This window comes from Dermacentor variabilis, chromosome 5, assembly GCF_050947875.1.
Source record: "Dermacentor variabilis isolate Ectoservices chromosome 5, ASM5094787v1, whole genome shotgun sequence".
NCBI lineage: Eukaryota > Metazoa > Arthropoda > Arachnida > Ixodida > Ixodidae > Dermacentor > Dermacentor variabilis.
In genome coordinates, this window is record NC_134572.1 from 187,732,225 (window position 1) to 187,758,471 (window position 26,247).

Consider the following 26,247-nt stretch of genomic DNA (forward strand, 5'->3'; position numbering starts at 1 on the left):
TAGGCAGCTTCCCAAATTGCTTCTGATCGCGGAGCCCCAAGAGGAGGTCACCGCTAGCCATCCTCGACGCCTTATAACCTGGACCAAAAACTTTGGTAAGAGACTTCGATACAAGGAATGGTGAGATTGTTCGCACTGGTTTAGCTGGTTTTTCAGAGTGGATCACGTTGAAACGAGGGAAAGATTCTTTTTACCGACCAAAAAATTGGAATACTTCATCGGTGCGCCCTCTTTTCTGAGGTCGATCAGGGAGTTGGGGGGGGGGGGCAAGGAGCAAACCATAAAGATATGCGAGATTTTGGCAGTAACGCCAGCCACCCACCGTGAAGTCCTACAAGGGGACGCTGCAGGACCTGTGAAACACGGCCTGCAAACGCCAGCTGTACATTACCGCTATAACGAAATAATAAATAACCTAGGTTGGCTATTCACACAAAGTTAACCCTTGATGCCTCGAAAAAATGGAAGCAAAGGGGAAGCCAGAAGAAGACAGGAAAGGTGGAAAGTAAGGGAAAGACGAAGGCTGTATGGAGAGAGAGACAGGAAAAGGCAACTACCGGTTTCCCCCAGATGGGTCAGTCCGGGGGTGCCGTCTTAGTGAAGCAGAGGCCAAAGAGGTATGTTGCCTCCGCCGGGGGGCCTTAGAGGTCCGAACACCCGGCATCGGCTCAACTCCCAAGATCCCCCTTTCCCCGGACATGGCTAAGCCGCGCACGGCTACACGTGGGCGGGTCCAACCCTCGTGTGCTCGGGTACGTGGTGTCGCAACGCACCGAACGCCTGCTGTCGCAGACGCCGTTGCGGGGCAGCGGAGCCTTGGACTAGGGACCCCGACCATTAGCAATTGTTTTGATTATTCTTTTAATAAAGTTTATCTATCCTATCCTATCGCAGACCAATCCAAGGCTACCTATCGAGAAGATCCAGCGGTCTACGTTAGGCACTCGGGCTACACAACAGCTTAAATACGTAGTGGCTGCCCACCGTTATGTACTGCCGCCTCCCAAAAAAACTAATACACCGTGCGAAGCGCCCATATGTTGATCCTGAACGACAACGGCTAGCCCCCCCCCCCCAAGCTATGATTCTATATTCTTCTAATCACTTCTCTCCACCTTGCGGGTTTCCGCAGAACTATTACGTCAATCTGCTTCTACATATATCGACTGGGGCACATGAAGCACGGGACATTTAGTCAAACTCATTTTAATCGCCACACCTGCACATTCATACCACACGACTTCAGCTAACCCGCTAACAGTGGCGATTAATCCAGGCCCTGTATCTCTTCGCTTAGTTGATGCATTCCTTATTTGGATGAATCTTCTCCTCAGAAAGAATTAAGTTTCGGGCCAGGCATTCAGGGCAGGACAGCATGGTTCTCCAGCGTATGAGTAGTCGCCTACTTCCTCTGCCCATGCCACTTAACTCTATCATATCTCCCCAAAATTTTGCAAGGTTTCATGAGTGAACGCATGCAGAGACTCAACCGCGCAGATTTATAGTTGCACATACAGAATCATAGTCTACCCAGAGTAACCCACACAAAGAACAGAAACCTGTAAACGCCTTTTACGAAGAATTACGAAGATAGCATCGGAGGCCTCTCAATATGGTATAGGTTCAGCTCTCTGGCAACGTTACGCGGAAACCCATTGCTTATGCCTCACGCGTCCTAACTGAAGCACAAAGAAGATGCTCTCAGATGGAAAATGAGGCGATGGCTGTCCTCTTCAGATGCGAAAAGCTTCATCATTTTGTGTACGGACGCAATGTTGCCCTTGGTTCCGTCTTATTAAACAGGCAGGCAGCTGATGCAAGGACAAAATTTCCAATGCGTCACCCTCCTTCATCGAAACGCGCTTCTCCCCACAACGTGTTCTGGGCGTTCAAATCACCGACAAGTATGTAGGGTTCCAGCAGGTGATTTATCAGGGTATAGAAATCGGTTTTTTGGAGATGATAGCTTGGAGGTATATATATGGAACAGACAGTTACCAATTTATTGGAAATAATCCCTCTAATTGACACTGCATCAAGGGGTGTCTGTAACGCTACCTGGCGACAAGCTACGGACTTGTCTGCAAGGATTGCTACACCGCCGGACGAGGTGTTAGCCTCATCACGGTCCTTGCGGAAAATGGTGTACTGGCGAAGAAAGTTTGTTTGCGTGCGTTTTAGATGTTTCTCTTGAACACATAGCAACTTGGGATTGTGTTTGTGTAGTAGTTCTCTAATGCCATCGAGGTTATGGAGAAGTCCTCTGACATTCCACTCTAGTATTTGTGTATCCATTATGCTATACGTGTTGGGTGCTGTGTGTTGAAGAGACGAGGATTAGCTCACGGGCCTTTTTCAGGCGCCGTGACGGGAGTTTTGTCTCTTCTGGATTGATCGAGAGTGCCTCGCCGCTCCTTAGGCGCTGGTGGCGCCGTCTTGATGGTGGTTGTGTCCATCGCCTCTTGCGAGGCGCCGGACACGCGCTCTTCCGAGCGCTTTGTCTGGCGTGAAGGCCTCGGCACGTTGGACGAGGCCTTTGAGGTCACCTGCCCGGAGGTAGATGGCCTCTTCTGCTGGGTTGGCGTAGCAGCGCTAGCTGCAGCCGCCGGGGGGGGGGGGGGAGGGGGGGCATGGCGTCACTGCCGCCTCACTGGGTGTGAGTCGGACAGCCGCCGGAGACCGTTGTGACGCTGCCCCCTGACGCGCCACTTCGGCAAATGTGTTCTTGGCAGGTAGGATACCCGCCTGCGTGCTTCCTTGAAACTTATATTTTCCTTTACTTTTATCGTCACAATTTCTTTTTCTTTTTTCCAGGATGGGCACGACCGCGAGTATGCAGCGTGCTCCCCTTCACAGTTTACACAATGGAGAGAGTTTTCACAAGATTCAGAGGTGTGCTCATGAGCACTGCATTTCGCGCAGGTTTGGCGGCTTCGACAGCTCTGTGAACTGTGACCGAAACGCTGGCATTTGAAACAACGCAGGAGATTAGGAACTTATGGGTGAACACGAAGGTTGATATACCCGCCCTCGACTGACTCGGGCAGAACACTTGTGCCAAAAGTAAGCATCAGGTGTTTGGTCTGTATTTACTTATTATCACGTCTCATCCTAATTCGCTTAGCGTGGATGACGTTCTGCTCACTGAAGCCCTCCAAGAGCTCAGCCTCAGTCAGCTCCAAGAGATCATCATCGGAAACTACGTCACGGGTGGTATTCATGGTACGATGCGGAGTTACTGTTACTTTGGCGTCACCAAATGAAACTAGATTTGGTAGCTTTTCACACTGTTTCTGGTTGCGGAGCTCCAAGAGGAAGTCACCGCTTGCCATCCTAGATGCTTTCTAACCTGTACCAAGAACTTGGGTAAGGGACTTGGACACGAGGAATGGTGAGATTGTTCGCACGGGTTTGTCTGGTGTTTCGGAGTGGACTACATGGAAGCGAGAGTACTTGCGACGCTTACTCACATTTGTTCCTTTAATCCACACAGGACACGTTCCTTAAACAAACAACCAAACTTGCGTAACTTACGCAACACAGAGGAACCTTTGAACAAACGTGTCTTTTACTAACTAGCTCTGCGCACGCGTACTAGAGAAGTCAGAATACGGCTGCCCTCGACACACACGAGCAACCCAGTCATAAACCTTCTGCTTCCGTCCGTCCGCACAGGACACGCGCTAATGGACCTAAGAGCTCTTCTCAGTGCAAATGATGCACTTACTGAAAACCTACGCTGTTAACCATAGAAAATAAAGAAACGCTTATAAAAAGAAAGGTTAACTAATACACACGCGCGTTACCATAGGCCTCTCAAAGATAACCTTGACACTCAGGTTACTTACACACAAAAAAAGAAAGCCTATTTACTCATTAACTAACAACTCGCTAAACTACAGGTTTACTTAAAACGCGTCTTTCAACTCTCGGAGCTTTTCAAACAAAACATAAACAAAGCTCATACCTTACATACTGAAAGAAACTGCAGTCTTAAATCGCGAAAATTATCCGAGTGCTCAAAAAAAATAAAATAAAACAAAACAACATGGTTTACTTCCACGGAAGCTCTCCCGGCCTCCCGTTCCAAATGCTTACGTCTGACTCATACTTTGAGCCGTACCCGAGGTGGTCGAGGTCCGAAAGCTACTCTGGCTACCGGGGAACAACAAAAAGGCTGACTCACTATCAGCTCCCCCAAGACGTTACAGTCCCCTGCCAATTTGCGCCCTGGCGCCCCGCTTTCATCATGACCTCAATTGACCGCGTCGCTACTCCCCACCTGGTCTCGTCTTGCCACCTTGCGCTTCTTCGTACTGCACGCTGAGCTTCGAAAAGAACGACGGAACGACGAGGAATTTAACTGCCCCGTGCCCTTTGTCCGCGTCCGTGCAGAACATGCTTCTCGGACCCCCTTTGACCGGTGGCTCGAACGTGTTTGATGCGTCAACATCGTCCGTGACGACCGCACCTTTCTTTTCACTGCGCCCTGCCTTTTCGCGCCTGTCGCCGTCTTTGGCTTCGCTACATTAGCCACCGCATTCCGATGTTTTCGGCGCTTCTTTCTGCGGCGCTTTCTCCTCGAACTCTCTTAGACGTTCCCGGACACTCGAAGCGAGCGGTCGCATCGCCCCTCGCTCCGACGACTACGGCTCGCCCGCCACTACTCGCGCGCGCACGTCTCCGCCTTCGACCGCGCTCATGAGCGCAGCCCTTTTCAGGGCTCGCACGGCAGCTGGCACGACCTACTGAGCCACGCTTCCGCACGGAGGCCCCATTTCTTATGGGTGACCCTCCGAAGAAGCAGCAGAGGAAGAGGCCGAAGAAGCCATCTCCTGGCTTCGACGACTCGGAGTCCCGACGAGCCCTGCAGCACCACCCGCGTGGACGGCAGCCGCGCACCGGCAGATCGCCTCCTGCCTTGCGATGGAAGCGCGGGCTGAAGGCACGTACGCTGCGTGCACTGTCGGCCGACTCGGCGAGCTCCACGCCGTCATGCCCACCTTCGCAGGGGAGTGCGACGCCATGCGCGCGCGTTCCAATACCCCTGGCCCCCACTTCGGTTGCCTCCACCGACGACGATGCCAGCTGCCCGTCGACCGGCGACACCGACGAGAGTGCCGGCACCTTCTTCTTGCCAACCGCAAGCATGATTGGTGCCGACACTACGTCCTCCCGCACGGACGCGACCACCTCGCCCGAGGCAAGTCCTGTCCGGCCGGATTTTCCATCATTGTCGTCGCCGACGGCCTGCTCTTCGCCCCCGCTCACCAACACCAAGCCCACTGCACCTGCGGCGGACGAGGGATCGCTCCCGGCGGCGGTGGCCGCTCCTGTCGATGACGACACAGCTGACGGCCCCTCGTCCAACAAGAGCCGGCCGAGAGCGCCTACCCCTGCCCCAGTACCTGAGGGAACAGGGGAGCTCAACCCGCGGAACTCCCCGCAGCTGCTCGAGGCAGCCAAAAACGCCCAACCCTGCCAGCCCGCAGCGTTACAGCCGGAGAAGCCCGCAAGAAGGTTCGTCGACTTCGAGCCGCATTCCCCACCCGCTGACGGCGGTGTCGCTCACGATACCTCAGTCACGGTTCTATACCGTCCCACCGGGAGCAAAGCAACCTTCCTGGCACTCTCGCGGGATACTATCGCGGCCCAACTCTCCTGTGTTCCAGGTGTGAGATGCGTTCGCGTGAACTTTCGTCGCAATGTGGTGGCTGCGGATGTGACGCGCGGTGCCGACTTGGCGCCCCTCCTCGCAGTGTGCGACATCAGTGACGTGGCGGTGCACTCGAAGGCACTGCACAGCAACTCCTGTGTGGGTGTCATTTATGGGGTCAACCCATCCTTCGACGCCCGCACTGTGAAAGAAAACATCGAAGCCCCCGTCGCGGTGCTGTCATGTTCACGGAGTGGCGCTAGCGTCACTGTTACCTTCGCCGGGAGCGTCGTACCCACAAACGTGCGACTCTTCAAGCAGCTCCGCGCGGTTCGTGCCCGTCTGCCTCGACCACTACAATGTGACCGCTGCGGCGTTTTCGGCCACGCCGGCGCCACCTGCTTCCGCGACGCCCGCTGCCTTCGCTGCGGTGAGTCGCACACCACAGGAGACTGCCCCGCCGAAAAGCCACGCTGCGTAAATTGCGGTGGCCGTCACCCCTCAACTGAACCGAGCTGTCCTGAGTGGCAGCGCGAGACAAGGGCGGCCGTGTTTCTGTCTTCGTCTCAGCGGCTCCTATCGCGCAAAAAAGCGCTTGAACTAGCCGGCGCCGCACCGACCGAGCCGCGTACGGCCGCTCCGTCTACGTCTGCTAGCTCCCCGCAGGGCCGATCGTACAGTGACGCCCTGCGCGGCCGCAACAACCACACAGCCGCAGCTGAGCCGTCATGCGGCCCTCCAACCGCTGCGAACAGCGACCCCAGAGACGCGCTAATAGCCGCTCTCGCTGCTGCACTCCGGGCCCTGCTCGTCCAGTGCCCAGCCATCGACGGCAACGTTCGTCAAATGTGTGACGCGGCTCTCGCCGCGCAGGAAGCACTGCTCCGTCACGACTAGGCGCGTCACCGCGCCTCATGGGCGAAAGCCACCGACTTGCCCGCGCACGGCGTTCTAGCCGCCGCCGCCCCTCTATCTATTCCCCTTCCCCCCTGTGCAGCGCGGTTGAGGTGCCCTCAACTGAGAGGCAGTTACTGCGCTGCACTTTACCCCAATTTTCTCCTTCCATAAACAAGAATCTCTATCTCTCGAACTCTCTTTCATGCCGTCATCTCGCGTCTCGTGCTGGCCGTTACACCTCTCGTGGGCCCGGATCGGTCTCTTACCCGCACAGTCTGAATGATCCTTAACTAAATCATTCCTCTCTTGGCTACCTAGACTGGCGGAGAGCCGCACCGATCCCTAAACAATGCAGTTGTTCTATCGTGAGCTACGGAACTCGCCATCCCGAGAACTACTCTCAACTGCATCGTCCAGCTCGCACTTCTCTTCGGCATGCAGATCTGACTCGACATAGGTGCTCGCGTCTGTCAAGTTTGTAGTATTCTGTACCTCGCTAACGACCTTGCTACCATGAGATGCGACGCACACGCGCGGTAACTGTGCCAATTTGTTCGCAGCTGGCCTAACTGTCTCTACAGTCCTCTGTTGGCACAGCACCTCGTCGCTCACACTCCCGCCTTTAACGGCCTCTGTTGCCACTAAGGCATCGTTAGCTGCTAGCACTACGAGTTCACCTGTGAACGTGCTGCCACTCTCACAGGTACTACTACTCTCGGCTTTCGACTGAAGTCTGCTGTCTACTTCCTGCCACTTTCGCTGCGTCCAGCCTACAGATTTTTGAAGCCGCTGTTGACTTTGCTCGGTTAACTGCTCAAAACCTTCAATCCCTATGTTCAGTGCATCAATGTACTGACTCGTAACTTCTGTTAGGCTTTCTTCCTGCGAAATACTTCTTAGTTTCTGCCTAGCTTCTTCCTGTTTTTGTCTAAATTCATCCTGTTCTTGCCTAACTGCTTCCTGTTGCCGTTTCTTACTTAGAATTCGTTTGCCCATTTGTTCTATGAATTTCAAATCATTCTCACTTTCGAGAATTGTCTTGCGAATTTCTGCTTCCGTCAAGTCCTCCGCTACGTCTACCTCGATCTCCTCACACAACCACAACAGGTCAGCTCCCGTCAAACACATTAGGACCATGGTCGCTACTTTAAGCTTTGGCTCTGCTGTCACACAATACTTGCTGCGATACCCACGCAAATCAAAATACAACTAACAGATCCCGGCGAATCAAATTCAAAAACACAGAGAAATTGAAGCCTGGTAAATCTTACAGCCAAAACCAAATGCTTACCCACTGAAGCAGCACCATATCACCAGTCCTTCTCCGCCGTATCCAGTCAGTTACAAGAGGTGGTCAATCCCAAGTCGCCTCCAACTTGATCAGGATACCGGTCGGTCACCATGTGTCAACGTCCGTCAGCTGCCGTTGCTGTCTCCGAGTCGTAGGCCGATTTACGAGCTGTAGGCCTAGGAGCCGTAGGGCGATCTCACCGCTACAATTCAGTTGTAAGAGTTTGCAGTCGTAGCTGTAGGAAGGAGCTTGACTCTTCGTCGGGACTTAGGCGAGCAGGATTTATTGGCAGTATTTACATTTTGAACAAGACATACATCGACAGTCTAGCGTGACTTCCATATGAAGCCCGCAAGACTAACATACAGCAAACAGCTTACGAGCACACAGCTCACGAGTACATTTCTAGCATGACAACGAGCACGCAGCTCACTATTACATTTCTAGCACGACAACGAGCACGCAACGAGCACTCAGCTCACTACGACGAGCACACCCTAGCAGCCGGCAACCGCTGCTTATAAGCACTTGGTTCCCCCCCCCCCTTGATTCCAAGCGAACGGAAACGTTCGTCCAGTCATCTTTTGACATCACCGTTCGACGTCGCCGAAGATGACCCGCCCTTTTGGAGGAGGCGGGCTCACATACACGTGTTGCACAGGTCTCCGTGCCGCACACACCCACAGGTGTAAAGGTCCGGAGCCGACGTCAGAGGGGCTTCGTAGAACTCTGCTCCGTCCCGGGTGGCGCTGGCGGGTAGCACATTCCTGAGCTGACCCCGCGCCACGTGGCTGCCGGTTATTCGCAGTTCTCTGAAGTGCGCCCCATCCGGTTGGTTGGGAACACGTGCAGCGGGCTGAAAGCTGGCACGTTGACACCCCGTACGGCCATTCCTAACACTACTCACACCTTGCTGCCTAGAAAAATTGGAAGCAAAGGGTAGACAGGAGAAGACAGGAAAGATGGAAAGTGAGAGGAAGACAAAGGCTGATGGGAGAGAGAGAGAGGGGAAAAGGCAACTACCGATTTCCCCCGGGTGGGTCAGTCCGGGGATGCCGTTTACGTGAAGTCTAGGCCAAAGAAGTGTGTTGCCTCCGCCGAGGGGCCGTAAAGGTCCAAACACCCGGCATCGGCTCAACCCCCAGGATCCCCTTTTCCCCGAGCACGGCTAAGCCACGCACGGTTAAACGCGGGAGGGTCCAACCCTCGTGTGCTCGGGTACGTGGTGTCGCAACACACCAAACGCCTGCTGACGCAGACGACCCTGCGGGGTGGCGACGTCATAGAGCCCTGGCCGAGCGCGGAGGGGGAATCTGGCGGTGGGCGATGGCGGCGTATGTCATCGCTTCCGGCTCGGGCGAGGCGCTGACGGTCGCACTTCAGTAGCCCCAAGTGATCGCGGAACCTCTTCTTTGACGATGTCGGCGATTGAGGCCGCTTCAGGCTTCCACCATGGGAAGTTCTCTCAGACCATGGACCATGGGATGTTCTCTCGCGAGTCGTCACTGCCGAGTGCTTGAACATGGGTGTAGTTTCAGCGGTTATATTGCGTTGTCCGCTTGTCGAGAGTCTTCTCAATGGCTGAGCCTTCGGAAACAAATCCAGCAACAGTCCTGCGCGGGTTGCGTATCAATCCGGTGAAGAGCTCGTGGCCTACCCACGCATGAGGAACCGAATTCTCTTCTCAGGCATATCCGGATCAGCGTGGCGGAACAGGCGCGTCATCCCCTCGGTGAAGATCGCAATGTTTTCATTGGGTAGTTGTACTCGGACATTTAGCACAGGTTCGGCTCTTTCCCTGCGCACGACGCTCGTAAAAGTCCGCAGGAAGCCGCTACGGAAGAGGTCCATGTTGTCAGGCTCGAGTCCCGGTTCTCAAACCACGTTCTGACGGCGTCTTCTAAGGCGATGTATACACGCCGCAGCTTGCCCTGGGAGTCCAGTTGTTGAAAGTCGAGATTTGTTCTTAGGTCTCCAGCCAGGCTTCTGGGTCTTCAAACGATGATCCATAAGAGGTTGGTGGGTCACGAGGTTGTTGCAGAAGTATGGGGGACTCTGGGGCCACCATTGGGTTTGCTGAATCGGGCTTGATCCCTCTGGTCTTCTCGGGAAGAGGCCCGTATTCCGGCAGGAGCCCTTGCTGCCTACGGTTCGATCACTGATCCTTGGCGACGTTGGTGTCGTTCTCGCGTTTCGGGCTTGGATCGCGGCTTTGCGGGGGCGCTCAGTACATGAACGCACTAACACCTCTACCAGATGTCAGGTAGTAGTGACGGTGAAGAAAGCAGCAAAACTGGGAATGACGAAACTAGCGTTTCATTGAGCGAACATGTACCCTCAAAAACACGCTACACTCAAAGAACGACGATATCGGTCAACGCAGTCGGCGATCGTCGAAAATATGAACTGTCGGTCGAGCGCGTCGGCTTTTAGGCACGAGTCTTCGGAGGTTCCAGAGTAATCGGTGGTGCCCGCGTGTCTTCCAGAGTTTCTACACAATTCGCGTCACACGTGCAATCAGATTACATAAGCTTCGGTGACAGCAGAACCATCGATAACATTCGAGAAACTTCCGATACATGCGTGTGCGTCCTGCGCTGTGCGATAACATTTGTTAGACGGTGAAAAGCGCTCACCCGTAAAAGATAAGTCCACGTGTCAATATTTTTTCACAACGGTTATATTAATCCCAGAAAATGTTATATTTTCACAACGGTTATGTAAATCCCAAAAAAACGTACACAATATACCTAGCTATGCAGCCTCACGAATTTTTATTTTTTTAATAACAGCGTGCGAAACGCCAGTGCAAACCGCACTTTGCCACGCTGTTTTCTTCACTAATGAAAACAACTTGCTTTTGTTATCCTCGAGGTTCCATTGTTCAAACTAAGTTCCTCACACATCACGCAAGCTGATAAACTTTCTGTGTAATTTTCCCGCCGCTAAGTTCCATTATTACGGGGGAAAAACTGGGGCCTGCGTCGCAGATGACGCACTATAGACTTGCACGCAACACTGGATGTAAAGATGTTGTAAAGATGTTGTGTAAAGATGTTGTGAAGATGTTGTAAACAGATATACGCAGATCAAAGCTTGCGGGAAGGGCGTGCGTACTCAAAAGGAAGTGTGGGATCATACAATGGAATGGAATGGAAAACTTTATTGACTTTTTTAAGGTTTTAGCGGGTCGAGGCCGAAGTCTTCATTCTTGAAGCTTGAGTCCTCTTCAGCCATGGATGAGCCCCTAGTCCAGGGCTCCACTGAGCCGGGCCGCCTCGCACGCGTGCGCTATTAGAACTCTTTGAGCCTCTAGCTCGCGGCTGGTGAGCCAGCTCTCCCATTGCTCCGCACTTGGTGTTTTGTGTTTGTGGAATGCCTGGTTTCTTGTACACTCCCATCTAATGTGGTATAATGTTGGTTTAGCTCCACACCACGGACAGGTTGCGCTATACTGCGTGGGGAACATCCTACTTAGTATGTGTAAGTTTGGGAAGGAGCCCGTTTGCAGTCTCCGCCATCCTGCGGCCTCCTCCTTTGTTAATGCTTTATGTGGTGGGGGATATTGATATCTTAGCCCCTTATAGAGGTTTAATAGCTCTGAATAGCTGTTCCCGCAGTTGATCTGTGGCCCCTCTGGGGCAGTTGACGTTCCTGCTCGGCTGGTCATCCCTCGAGCTAGGCTGTCTGCCCCTTCGTTGCCCCTGATCCCTGCGTGGCTTGGTATCCAGATAATGTTATGTGTGGGTTGTCCAATAAAACATTGAGCCGCAGTTTTGTAGATGCGGCCCTTCGCCCGGGGAACAGCGTCGCTCTGACGACACAAGGACGCTCCAGAAGTGGGAGAAATTTGCATTGAAAAACGCATCTCTATGAAATCGCGGCCTACGTTATAGCGTCATTTTTTTTCTCGTTCCCAATGCGCCAACTAAACGAATCTGCCATCTTTCACATAGAGTAACAAGCACGAAAGTACAGCGGTTTAGCTTGAGGTACTTGCGGGAGATGCTCAATATGTTCCCAATATCCGTCCATGCGAGGACCTTCTTGTTACAGTGTTTGAAGGAAAGGTGCAACTTGTTGTAGAGGTAAGAGAACTGTTTTATAACGTCTACGAATGGCTCCGTCAAATGGTCAACAGCTACCATGGTGGCGCAGACGTTGCATTTGGCTTGACGCAGGTGTACGCCTGATGAAAACAAAATGATAACATCACTTCCGGCGGGCCAATGATTGGTTTAGCAGTTTTGCGACCACGGTAGCGCGACTCAAAAATCAAACAGCAAGCGACTATCCCAAAATAGTCGCTTTTCGAGGAAAGTGACCATTTGGGACCATATGCGACTGGTCGCTTTGCGACCAACTTAGTCGCGCCACCAATGTCAGTCGCCGGTGTGAATAAGCCTGACGAGCTGCGCTCTAAAACACACCGGCGCAAATATTCGCAGCAAGATGAGGCATGTGCATGCTACATCAAGAATCCGGAGACCACTCAGCCCATCCTAATGTAGTGCGAAGGTATTCACGCAGTGAGACCCGTAGGTAACGTACACTTTCCAGAAGCGCTTGGAGTTAAAGTGGACGGAAGCATCAACCGATCAGCAGTCGAGATAAGCAAGAGACGTTTAAAGTATTGACGGGAAAAAAGCAGGGAAGAGATTCATGCGACCAGATCGTTCCAGGCACAGGTAGCGGTACGAGGTAGAGAAGTTTTGAGGAAGAAAGATTAAAGAGATGTATACAAAAATGCTAGAGTGAGAAGCATGTATAGCATAACTGAGTAACTCACGCAGGCTGGGGTGACTAATTGTCACCACCCCCTTTCAAACGGGATGCCAATAAAACATCATCATCAGTTGAATCTGTTGTAACATTTCTGTTAACGAGTCGGCCAAGGAATATGTGGACTGGACAAAATAAATCAGGCTGCCCTGTGCACCCTTAAGTTCATTTTATTGCGATAGCAATTATATGGACACTCCAAGCGAATTTTCGCCGCCGTCATCGCAGCTGGCGTCGGCGTTGCCGTGAGGTTCCGCTGGTACTTAAGTATATGTATGCTACATGCCTTCCCTTATTTTTTCTTTTATTATCTGAGCGACAACAGATCACTTTGTGCTAAACAATATTAATACGTCATCTTGCTACTGTCCCATGCTATATGGCATGCTGCGTTTGCGGGCCATATTGCCACGCTATTCGACCAATAAAGTTGATCATACCAGGTCCCACATTTCTGACAAAATTCTTCCTCAGAATTTCGAGCATGTCAACCCCCAAACAAATGTCATGAATCATAGCACTGGCAGTTCACGGCTTTTGTAGTATTCTCACAGAATCAAATATTGCAAGTGCGAAACAATATCAGAGATCTAATCTGAAAGTGATGTAATGTTACTGGGGCAGCCCTTTTTAGGCCTCTCTATCTCGGGAAAAAGGTTTATAACATACCCAATACGGAAAAAGTGGTGGTGAGCACCAACGAAAACTTTGTCTTTAATAAATAAAATTTTCCGATGGCAGGATTCGAACAGACGGCCCCTGGCATAACTCGATCCTCTAACCATGACGCCACGAGCCTCAGCGAGGGGAACAGAACACACGTAAGAATTTCCCGCGTCGAAGCCAGCGCGTTTTATGCACGCTTCACGCAATTTTTCGGCATCATCCGTAATTTCGCAAAAAAATATTGATTCCTTTAGTTTTATTATATTTGCTGAAGAAGATTACTCACATACCTCAACGATTTCCCTTTGCGTCCAAAATTGAACACCACGTGGTGAAAGATTTCTAGGCGTGTCCCAGTCGCAGAGACGGTTCACAAAGTAAGCTGTATTCTAATACCTCAGGTTAGACAACGTTGCTTGCTGGAACGAATTGTAAAACAGCCTACGCAGACTATGCAGACACTGTCGTAGTACACGTTGTGGGGCTAGTTGGTTCATAGCTTTCAAAAGATGAAGCGCTAACAGAAACAGAACAGCAATGAAGCAACAACAAAAACAGAACAAGGCGCTACTTGCAATTATTTATTGAGGTCAAAAGCGGCTGTATAGCCATTGGGGGAGGGGGAAGAAAAAGGAGAGAGCACTGAACATATGAATGCACACGCACGAGAACACATAAGATGTATAGGAAGGAAATCATAAGATTAAACAATATATAAAACCTATCTAAGAACATGCTTTCATTTCTGTATATATATACATTCAGAGACGGGATGTTTCATTCATTGGTACCTGGGTACTTCAGAAGCGTGCGTTTAATTTCGGTGCCTGGCCATAAAGGACTAATCATAAATAAAATTGCAGATTCTCTAGCCAAGGCATAAGAGCATAAGTAGCCCGGCTCTCACTTATTGCCCTTTGACTGCTCATGTTACTTCTGCTACATTTCGCAGGAGTGTCATGCAGGCACTATCAGGCTCCGCAATTACCAGCCCCGTGAATTACCGACATCTTCTGTACCCTTGGCACAGATATTTTTGCCAAACTCGAAAAGTTGAAGCGTCCATCACGAGTCTGCGCTGCCATATACATACGTTGAACTTCTATCTATACAGGTCTGGTCTGGTCCAGTCACCATTATGCTCATTCTGTGGTGAAGCGTAGACAATAGACCAATTCTTGTTGTCTTGCAGGCGTTTTTCTGTTACACGAAAACGACTACTCGAAATCACGCTTCGCAATATTGGCCTGAATTTGTCAGTGCCTGTGATCCTATATTTTGGAGCCGCCATTATAAGGTTCAGCCACGGAAATGTTTGCTTGGCAATCCAAAATTACCTAACTGAAACCAATCAATGTTAGACTGATCGCCTTCCCTCCCCTCCATACCTTTCTTTTATTTATTATCGATTATTATATTTTTATACACGGTTTTATTCTGATTGCTTTTTTTTCACACATACAAATATTACTTTTGAAGCTCCAACGTTCAAACTGTTAATTCCCTTGTTTTTATAGACCTAATTGAACCACCTGATTCACGGCCAATCCCCCACTGTGGGTATGTGCCACAGCCACTCAGAACGACATCATGGAGCCATGTGTTGAGGCCACAGCAATAACGACGACACGGTAAGTTTTTGTTGCAGTTCAGAGTGCACATTTCCGATAACGCTAGTACGATCAGGTAAGACTTTACGCCGCATACGTTACACGCAGCGCGCACTCGTCCAAAATAATTCGACGCCACTCAAAGTGACTGAGTTTATGCCACGCGGAATGAGAAGTGCGAATATAATTGTAGATGTACGTTTATAAGCCTTCAAAGCATGCTTCAAACCATGAGCACTTTCCTGCTCCCATTCTTCGTGGGATATGATTTTCTTATACCCGCTATGCGTGAAGAAAAGCGCATGGCCAACACGTAATTGTCTTGTCTCTTATTGGAATAAAGCGTAGACCAAGCGGGGAATATTAATAAAACATTGATCTTGCTACGATTCTTTAGTTAAGAAAAAAAAAAGAAAATGGCAATTTCTGATGGCTTCGACGCACGGCAAGTGCGTAATGCGGCGAAGCATTCAGTCTATTGCAGTGAAGCGAGTGAGTGAGTGAGTGAGTGAGTGAGTGAGTGAGTGAGTGAGTGAGTGAGTGAGTGAGTGAAAAACTTTATCAGCTCTAGATTCACTGGTCTTCTGCGGTCTTCAGATGGAATCGTCCATCTTCTAGCACAACGGTCGGTTGCCCTTAGTCCAGGGCTCCGCTGGATGCTGCTGCCAGTTGTGCTCGCCGAATCAGACTTTCTTGGTCGACCTGGCGATCGCTGGAGAGCACTCCCTCCCATTGCTCCGCACTCGGGTTTGGTATAACGGGTACCACGTCTATCTTCTGGCATGCCCACGTTATGTGATACAGCGTGGGTGTTTCGTGGCACCAGGGGCATTTGTCATTGTATTGTGTGGGATAAATTTTGCTGAGTACGTTTAGGTTCGGGTACGAGCCCGTTTGTAGCTGCCTCCACGCGACAGAGTCCTCTCTGCTAAGGGAGTTGTGCGGTGGTGGATACCGCTTTCTGCAGCCCTTGTAGTAATTTAGTATCGCCGAATAGTCTTGGGGTACAGGTTCGGTCTCCTCGAGGTCGCCTATGTTGGATGCTCGGTAATAAGTGTACCCTCGAGCTATCCTGTCCGCCTCTTGGTTCCCTGCCACTCCCGCGAGTGAGAATTTTCGCGCATACGCAGTGTAAGCAACGCATTATTATGCAAACTGTAAACCTCACTCGGCCACGCTTCTAGCCTTCATTAATTCAGGTGCTAACCTGAGGCCTCCGCGATGAAGCACACAGTATGTTGCCGTGAAGCGGAGAGAAATTGTTAAAAAACTAGAAACCCCACTGGGCCACGGTTGTAGTCTTTATTATTATCTCAGGTGCGCACGTGAGGCTATTCGTCTACCGGTATTACTGTTCTTTCCGCTTGATGTACAATGTCACCGCAGTACATATAAGTATGGTGGAGAAGCTTTTTAAACCGCATTCGTCATCATGAAATTCGTTTCTTTTTGTACGTTTTTATACGTCTTTTTATACTTTAAATCGTGAAGTAGGCTTGATGGCACAATAACAACATGGAAGTCTACTGTTGCTCATGACGACAAGGCTCTGTAATGTTATACGTTTGGATGAAAGCATTTTCATTTACCGCACTTCTGCGCGCACATATAATTACCTCAAGCTTAATTCAGCATGTCTTGAGAATTAAGAGCAAATTAAGAAGTGCTTCCCTGTCAGTACACTGTTTCTTCTAAGCTAGTCGAGTCATCTCCGAGTTATAAGACCAAGTGTAGATACAATATGCTAACCTTCAAGTGGTTAACCTCTCCACTTGCTTTGTTTTGTCAGATGGTTTCTCCGAGGCCTCTCGTTAGCGTACCAGGTGTGAGACACGTATTTCCGCTTGCGGTCGTCACTGCAAGGCATTATAGAATCCTCTACACTTTTTCAGATTATATGCCTTGTTTGAATAAGCATTGTCTTCAAAAAAATGGTTTCTACCACCGCTACTACCCTGACCTTTACACGGATAGATGTAGATTCTGTGAAGAAAGGGCGGACCTACAACATATTGTTTGGGCTTGTCCTCGTACACCCATACAGAATAAAATAATTAAGACCAGAGAGCAGTGGGAGACCGCGTTGCTCAGCTGTGCACCGGAAGACCAACTCAAGGCAATCCAGCAGGCCGAAGATGCCGCCAGGGCCCAAGGGCTCGAGGCCGTCATTTAGGTAGAGGCCTAGGTCTCAAATCTGCTGTGCACAAATAAAGTTTATTCCTCCTCCTCCTAAACAATGCAATAAAACCAAAACATGTTCGTATATATACAAGATGAGGGATGATTTGTGAAGACTACGCTCCTGTTTCTGCTTCCATTTCATGGACGCTTTTTGCGTAATTTGTGATCAGGTAGGTATTGTTCTAGTATCCTTTTAATTTAGGGTGGAGGAAGGGGGGTTATACGCATTTCATGATGGTGAATGTGCTTTAAAAAGCTTCTCCACAATACTTGTATGTACTACGGTGAAATTGTATAGCAAGTGAAAAGAAAGCTAATACCGGCAGACGGAGGCCTCAGGTGCCCATATGAGATAATAATAAAGACTCCAACCGGGGCCCAGTGGGGGTTTCCAGTTTTTATAACATGCTGCTTATACTTAGTACGCGCGCAAATTCTCTCTTCACTGCAACACACTGTCTGCTTCAGCGCGGAGGTCTCAGGTGAGCACCTGAGATAATAGAGTTTTAGAATAGGGGCCCCAATAGTTTGGGGCCCCGAAGAGCTTTGCGGGTGTTAGCGTTGCGGCACGCAGGAGTGAAGAGCTTTAGAATAGGGATTTGCGCTTGTGGATAGCGCCTTGAGCTGACAGCGCCACTACGGCGTCAAAGAAAAGCTATTAGAAATAAGTAAATAAAGTATACCATTTTATGATAGGAATAGTAATTTTGACTTGCGTGTGTTGGCGTTTAATTGCGGTTTAGAGGTTATTCTGTAAGTAGCAAACAATTAGTTGCGCTTAGTTTTGAGCAAACCAACTTTACGTGCCTTCACCAGCCAAGCTAGCTTAGCCGTGTTAGGCCTACGAGCTCTAATATCCACAATCGAATTCGGAATCAGCAACGTCTAATGAACAGGCACGTACCACGGGGGGGGGGGGGCGGGGGGGGGGGCCCGCCCCCCCCCCCCGAAATCATGTGGCATACCCCCCCCTCCCCACCCACGCCACCACTCCTCACACATTCCTAAAGCGTCGCCAGATCAATGTTGAGACTTGGCAGCTGTTCATCGGTCAGCATTATGCTGCCTTGTTCACTCCTTTTAGATGGCGGTAGTTATCGGCCTCTCTTGCAATGTGAAGGACAGTTTTCTCATAGATTCCGCACCCGCGCAATTAACTCGAGAAGCGTTCAGTTGTCACCGTCTATTCAACCGTCACGCCCATAGCTGTTGCTTTTGTTAGTTCAACCTTCTTTGTTTAGGCTGATCCTGGGACCAGGAGGGGGATGCGGCTGTTACTCAGCTGGTCTGTACTCTCATGGAACAAGTTGCGGCCCGATAAAACGCCAATTGCATTTAACTTTTCCCTTTGCTTCATTATTTACTTGAGTTACGGCTCGCCGCGACGCTGGCAGATGCCCGGAACCATCTACACGTGATATGGGTTAGATAAGGTGGGAAATAAAATAATGTGAAAGAGAGTCCATCATGAAACCCTGCAATAACCCTTAACCCATAAGCAAGATGACTGTCGCCCGTTACTTCGTCTGTTTTTCCCTAATTGTATAGCACTTTTCGTGCAAAATTGGCGACTGGAAAGAAAAATCGCAAGGAGTTGAGAAATTAAGCGATCTACTAAGGGAGAGAGCCAAGGCAACAACCAAACTGCAAGCAAAAGCGAATAATAAAAAAGTTAACCGTTGTTTATGAGAATATTTATGGATCAACATCTTTTTATTTAAAAAGGAAGTAGAGAAAACGCCGCCGGAAGTGGAGAACAATTACTTGTTTTGAATGGTGCTTCTACAATTATCGGTCGAACCGCCTCACCTAGCCACTTCTCTGCTGTGCTTATGTGGGTGTTTTTCTAACCTTTCGCGGTGAGCGCAGTACGTCTAGAATCGCAGAGTCCTGCGCTCTTCGCGGTTGTGTGGGACTGGCGGCCGCACAGCGTTACGCAATTCGCAGAACTGTCAAAACTGATCAACAAGGCGAAAATAACTGATATTCGAAACTATAACATGAGAAAGACTGAAGAAGCCGTAAAAAATGAACGCAGCCTGAAATCAGTAAAAAAGAAACCTGGCATAGGACAAACCATGATGTATGCACTAAAAGATAAGAAGGATAATATCATCAGCAATCTCGAATATATAGTAAAAGCAGCGGAAAAATTTTAAGCTGACCTGTATACAGTACCTAGAGCAGTCACGATACCTCACTTAGAAACAGTAATGAACAGGATACAGAAACTCTTCTATAACTAGCGATGAGGTCAGAAGGGCCCTGCAAGACATGAAACGATGAAGATCGGGAGGAGAAGGTGGAATAACAGTCGACTTAATCAAAGATGGAGGAGACATAATGCTTGGGAAACTGGCGGCTCTTTATACGAAGTGTCTATCGGCTGCAAGGGTCCCAGAAAACTGGAAGAATGCAGACATTATACTAATCCACAAAAAAGGAGACGTTAAAGAATTGAAAAATTGTAGGTCTATTAGCTTGGTCCCAGTATTACATAAAATATTTACCAAAATAATCTCCAATAGAATAAGGGCAACACTGGATTTTGTCAAACAAGGGAACAGGCTGGCTTCAGGAAGAGATACATTACAACGGATCACATCCATGTCATCAATCAGGTTATCGCGATATCTGCAGAGTAAACAAGCCTCTCTATGTGGCTTATATAGATTACGCAAATGCATTTGATTCAGTAGAGATACCAGCAGTCATAGAGGCACTACGTAATCAAGGAGTACAGAACGCTTACGTAAAAAGCTTGGAAAATATTGCTACATGCGTGTGGTATTTGTTTGTTTGAACGAGGCGCGTGGGCGCCATCACTCCAGAAAAGAGGAGGAAGAACGAACTGGGCTCGCGCTGTGAATCTAACCGGTCAGCGCTGCAACCGTTGTTGTAAATATAATCTGTAAATAGCTTCTCGTCTTACTGACTCGTCCTTCGCGTAAGAATATCTACAGAGGTTCTACAGCTACCTTAATTCTACACAAGAAAAGCAGGGAGATACCTATAGAGAAAGGGGTCAGACAGGGAGACACAATTTCTCCAAAGCTATTCACTGCGTGCTTAGAAGAATTCAAGCTATTAAACTGGGAAGGCCTAGGAGTAAATGTCGACGGCAAATATCACAGCAACCTTCGGTTTGCCGATGATATTGTTCTATTCAACAACAATGCAGACGAGTTACAACAAATGATTGGAGACTTTAACAGAGAGAGTCTAAGAGTGGGGTAGAATATTAGTACGCAGAAGATGAAGATAATGATAAATAGCCGGGCAAAGGAACAAGAGATCAGGATCGCCAGTCGGGGACTAAAGACTGTGAAGGGCAACACTGGATTTTGTCAACCAAGGGAACAGGCTGGCTTCAGGAAGAGATACTTTACAATGGATCACATCCATGTCATCAATCAGGTTATCGCGAAATCTGCTGAGTACTACTGCAATGTGTACGTGTACCTAGGTCAATTAATCACAGGGATCCCTGATCATGAGAAGGAAATTCACAGAAGGATAAAAATAGGTTGGATCGCATACGGCAGAAATTGCCAGCTCCTGACTGGAAGCTTACCATTATTACTGAAAAGTAAGGTGTGCAATCAGTGCATTTTGCCAGTGCTGACATATGGGGCAGAGTGTTGAGAGCCAGTTAAGGAACGCGCAAAGAACGATCGAACGAAGATTGCTAGGCATAACGTTAAGAGAGAGAAAGAGAGCGGTTTGGATCAGAAAGCGAACGGGTATAGACGATATTCTAATTGACATCAAGAGGAAAAAAATGTACCTGGGCAGGTCATGTAATGCGCCGGTTAGATAACCGTTGGACCATTAGGGTTACAGAATGGGTACCAAGAGAAGGAAAACGCAATCGAGGACGACAAAACACTAGGTGGAGCGATGAAATTAGGAAATTCGCGGGTGCTTGTTGGAATGGGTTGCCGCAGGACAGGGGTAATTGGAGATCGCAGAGAGAGGCCTTCGTCCTGCAGTGGACATAGAACAGGCTGATGATGATGATGGTGGTGGAGTTGTTGCCCCCCCCCCCCTGAAAAAAAATCCTGGGTACGTGCCTGCTAATGAATCTATCTTCACAACACACGCTGGTTGAGAGAAAGCGATAACCGCACTTCTCCTAGCTTAAGCCGAGACCACACGTACGCTTGCGGACGCGCGTAAGCTCGCGTCCGCGCCCCTAGCGCCTGCCGCGCCTCGCGAGTAATGGCGGTTTGCATCCACAAAGACGCGCTCACTGGGCTCACTCAAAGGGCCGTGTCTGTTGTGCCCGGGGCACAGCAGACGAAAGGTGCCCGAAATGTCTACGTTCACCCATGACGTCACGTCCGCTATAACCCATGATGTCACATCCGCTCATTTTGATGGCGCCTGTCTTACGGAGCCGGCTGCACTGCGAAGCGGTTCGTATTCCGTGCCCACTTAGAGCGTGAGTAATTCATCTTTCCACGCTATATGCGTGTAATAAAAGATTGGGGCTGTGAGCTGTTTGATGCGTTACCATTAGGTACCTTGTGCGCATATTTTGCCTCATGGCCGCGTCAAATTGCAGCCGGCATGTGGAATGGGCCGTGGCATCTTATATGGAGCTGCTCATGTGAGTGGTATTGCCTTCGTCAGGATCGTCAGTGCGTGCACAGAACCATTCAGTAGTCTGATTCAGGGGAGGGTGCGCGTAAGAACGAGGACGTAAGAAAACACTGGCATGACGAGCAGTTCCGTCAGATCGCGTTACATCGCGCTTTTTTTCTAAGACTATCTCGCTCGAGCGAGAGGATCTTAGAACAGCATTACTACTGCTTTTTTACAGCTTTGCTGCGGCTCATTTAATCATCACCTGCATTCTTTTAATAATACAAATGGCATCGCTCCGCGGGAGAGCGTCTCTTGAAGTTTCCAAACAAGAGCCAATGCCGCCGTGCCTGCTGCATACACGCTTACCTTTCCTAACGCAGCTAAGACGCGGCACTAGCTCTGCTACTGCGTGATACAGGGTCACTGTGATAATAAAATTAAACAGAACAAATGAAATTAATGCAGAAAATGTCGAAAGTTGCCAAGCGTGATAAACGGACCTGCCTCGCTAGATGAGTTGAAGAAATCGGCGTCCTGAAGTCAGCTTCGCCGCAGTATACTAGTGTTACGCGGTGAAGCATGTCAGAACTGAAGAGTGACCGCTTTCACCGACATATACGTGTTCCTTAATGATGTACTTGTGGACCTGCCGTCTCCTATTACATTACGCGCGCCGAGGCGCGTAAGTGTACTGGCCGGCCTTCAGCGCTATTTCGGACGTGGCTGTGATGCTTTGAACCGTTGGTTTGTCGACCTCGTAAGCCAGTTAATGTTTACACGGCCATTTTTTTCTGAACTGTTGATTTCTTCTATAATAGCTACGTAATTTCGTAGTTTCCTGTTCAACTGCTTTGGTCATATGCGAGTCAAGGTGTTCTCTTTAGCCGAGCGCAGTTTTCGAAAGCGAAATGACGCTTTTGCATCAGCATATAGTGCCGTCGCCCATTTACAACACAGTCAATCAATGTCATTTTGTATGTCACTGGGAAACCGCCGAACGCAGGGAACTCACTCGCATGCGGGGAACTGCATAACTAGCCACTGGATTAGCGTGCCTCTTGGGAAGCTGCTTTGCATCAAAGGCCAGGTACCCTTGCTATGATTCACCGCAAAACATGTATGTCTAACTGCTTAACATATTTGTATTGCGGTGAAGTTAACCTTACGGAACCGAATTTCGCAACGCTTTTTAGACTCCTGCATCTCTACCAGCCACTACCAAACACTTGTCGGTACGTTTCTTGGCAAAGGTCCAGCTAAATCTCCCCTGTTGGAAGTGGGGGGGGGCGGGGGCTCACGTATATGAAAACTGCCAAGGAAAGCAGTTGCCCTGATGAAGGCACGCTCCCCTGTCGAAACATTTGCACCAGCCTGTTCGACCACCGTTATCACCGCAACATATTTGTGTGTTGCGGTGAATCATGCTGATATTGGGAAAGATTTACGTGAATCTGGAATGTATGGTTTCTGTCAGCGACGAACCTAATGTTCTACTCTCAACAAAGCAGATTTTCGCGGCAGGATGCATCATGATGTCTTGAGAACTTTTGTTGGCTAAAGCCATACATGCCAGGTTAGCTCTTGTCACAATAATACGCTTTACCGCAATACACAAGAGGCCTCGCTGCAGGACACGCCCGCCATAGTTAGCCAAAACCTTACGTGACCGTTCACTGCAAAACACCTCCTGTATTGCGGTGAATCGTAATAAAGCACATTTGTCAGTTTAGAATGTAAAGACCCTTGCCCTTCGCTTTTGTAATATTATGACTCAGTTTAATGAGAACATGTATTCACTGCTAAAAACATCCACATTGAAACAGAGATATGAACACTGATGGCAGCCTGTGTGATGTTTTATCCCTTTACTTTTTTGTGTACCTGTCACGCTGCCATTATTAAATTTTCCTGTACTTTGTAAGGTGCTGACGTACATAACATTACATCACAAGGAGCCACTGTGTAATTAGGGTTCAAGGACCAGTGTGATGGCTTTTCTCAAGAAAGGTTTGGGTTATGTTGTTGTGCAGGTTTTTTTTTAGAGAGGTAGCTTTCTGAGAAGAAACCAAATGTCAGGAAATAGACCTCAGTGGCACAGTAATCTTGGCTGCCTTTTGCTCAAACGTGCCCTAGACATAATTGAGTAATTTGCACTTGCAACTGGACAGCAGCCTTAGCTTGGGAGACCAGTGATATGGCATATTTTATCAAACTAGGTGACACATAGCATTACCAGTCCGAATAGAGACCTGTTTAAATGTTTGTCACCTTAAACACCTAGATTTTCGACCATGAATTCAGAAAAATCTGTAGCACATTTAAAACCTAGATTATAAATGCTGTATAATTTGACTTCTTGTTCACTGCAGCTGTGCTCGGCTTCTGTCCAAACGGGAGAGCACTTATGCACAGCTTATTAGGGAACATTCTGATTTACATACCTTCTTTTTATTTATCTCGCCTACAATAACAATCAAATGTTTATAGCACATGAATGTGCTGTGCATGAATCTTAACTTACAATGCCATGTTCAACAGCACAGTGCATGTAGCTTGCGTAGGTTCATTCAAGCTAAGCATTGCTACAGCCTTTAACTGCAGGTATCATGGTATGAGAGCAGAGAAATGGATATGCAGAGACAGTTGGGCACATTGAGACATCTTTGTTGTGTGTGAAAAGGTGACAGATACACAATATGGGGAGAACGCATGCACTTTCATATTTTCTCGCGCACAAAAAAAGCCGGAGGAATAAGGTTTCTTCACTGTGTCATAGAAACTATATGTTTGCTCTCAAAGGTAATTCTGATTCATTGGATATGTTCCTGTGCTGTGTTTATTTTCTTGAGTGTGCTTTAGTTTTTGCACATTAATGTTTCAAACTCGTTTTTATTTTCACAGACTGAACATCCCACGTCTTGGTTTGACTTCTTGGTACAGGATACTTGCACTTAGCATGGAGTGATGAAGCAGAGCAGTGTACTTTTATTAAATGTGCAGATTTTAGCAGTATAACAGCCGTTCATTAAAAAAACATGTGTGCTGAAAATAAAGTGTTCTTACCCACATTCCTCGTTGTCTATTTATTTATTTATTAATACTGTCAACCCTCATAGAGGGTATTTTAATCGCACCGCTGGTACGAGTTGTTGTGGTCGTACCCGCTGGTACGATTTGTTGGGAACTCGGCGCTGACGCCCGTGGTTGTACCTGGGTCGCAAGCCCCAAGGGTAGCGTTGGCCTGGCGGCCTGGGGTACAACTGGAAGCATCCGAAGGTCCCGGCAAAGCATGAGTCGACTGGTAACAACAAAACAACTTGTTTATTTTAACATCGCAAAGAGTTGGCGGTCAGGTTGACCGAAGTAGAGAGACGGGAGAGCACTTTACTCAACAGAAGAAATCGGAGCCCTCTCCTTTTGGCGTCCGGGGGCAGCTGTTTTTATACTCTCGCAGTTGAGGGCAAGAAGGAACCCCTCAATAGACGAGCACGTGATTGTACAATGGGCTAAGGTGACGCACACTGTCGTAGCGCCGCCGGTCGGGCACAAAGACTGGGAGGAGAAGGTAACTTCGGCTCTCGTAGCGCCTCTGGTCGGGCACAATGACTGGGAGGAGAAGGTAACTTCGGCTCTCGTAGCGCCTCTGGTCGGGCACAATGACTGGGAGGAGAAGGTGACCCCCTGCTGTCGCATCGCCGCCGGTCGGGCACAATGGCACATACACTCACACACGCACATGAAGACACGTGGCATCGGAACATGCCTGGAAACGCCTGGAAACGCCTGGAAACGCCTGGCGGGGAGCGTAGCGGCGACGCCGAACGGGCCAAAATGTCTGCCGCTTTGTTGCAATCGCGCCGGCTAAACCGCGCGTCGTAGGCGAAACGTAACAGACCGCCCCGCCGGGGGAAGGAGATCCCGATGGACAGGGGACTGCATCCGCTGTCCGGAGGGATGTCGCTCGATGATGCTCATAACAGAAGTCGGGCGTCCCTCGACGTTTCTTGAGCGCAGCGCACAGAGAAGGCCTCGTTCTCTCGTTCAGGTTCGCACAGGACACTGCAAAGTGACTTCGGGAGAGTTCACATTCTTGTTCTCGTTCCCGGCAAGCGTTAGAACTACGCTGAAACTCAACCGCTCAGTCAGCAAGCACGGCACAACCCTCACTAAGCCCTGCCAGGCTCTTTCCCCTTTTATACCACTGCCTAGTTCCTTACAGTAGTCTAGCATCACTCAGAACGCGTCCACAAATTGGAAAATTGCACTAGAAAGCATATCATCACTTTGAAACACTAAACAAAAGCAATATGTTAAACAATCCTGCCTCAGGAAGAAAAACATCAGTAACAAACAATTTTGAGGCTGATTCCTACGTTAGGGGCTTCGACTTAAGCCATCGGCGTTACCGTTGAGACTCCCCTTTTTGTAACGCACCTCAAAGGAATATTGTTGCAAAGCGAGGCTCCAGCGCAGGAGGCGGCCATTTTTGGGAGAGATGGTCTGCAGCCATTGGAGAGGGCAGTGATCCGTCTCAATGATAAACCTCGAGCCGGCTAGATAGCATGACAATTTCT

At 49.2% G+C, this 26,247-nt stretch overlaps 1 long non-coding RNA gene across 1 annotated transcript; it reads left to right on the forward strand.

Annotated features, from left to right (window-relative positions):
• Positions 1–21,469: 21,469 nt before the first annotated feature.
• Positions 21,470–24,741, forward strand: LOC142583399 (uncharacterized). The gene is made up of 2 exons (XR_012828612.1): positions 21,470–21,527; positions 24,575–24,741. It is a non-coding gene; the product is annotated as an uncharacterized LOC142583399 (long non-coding RNA).
• The last annotated feature ends 1,506 nt before the right edge of the window (positions 24,742–26,247 follow it).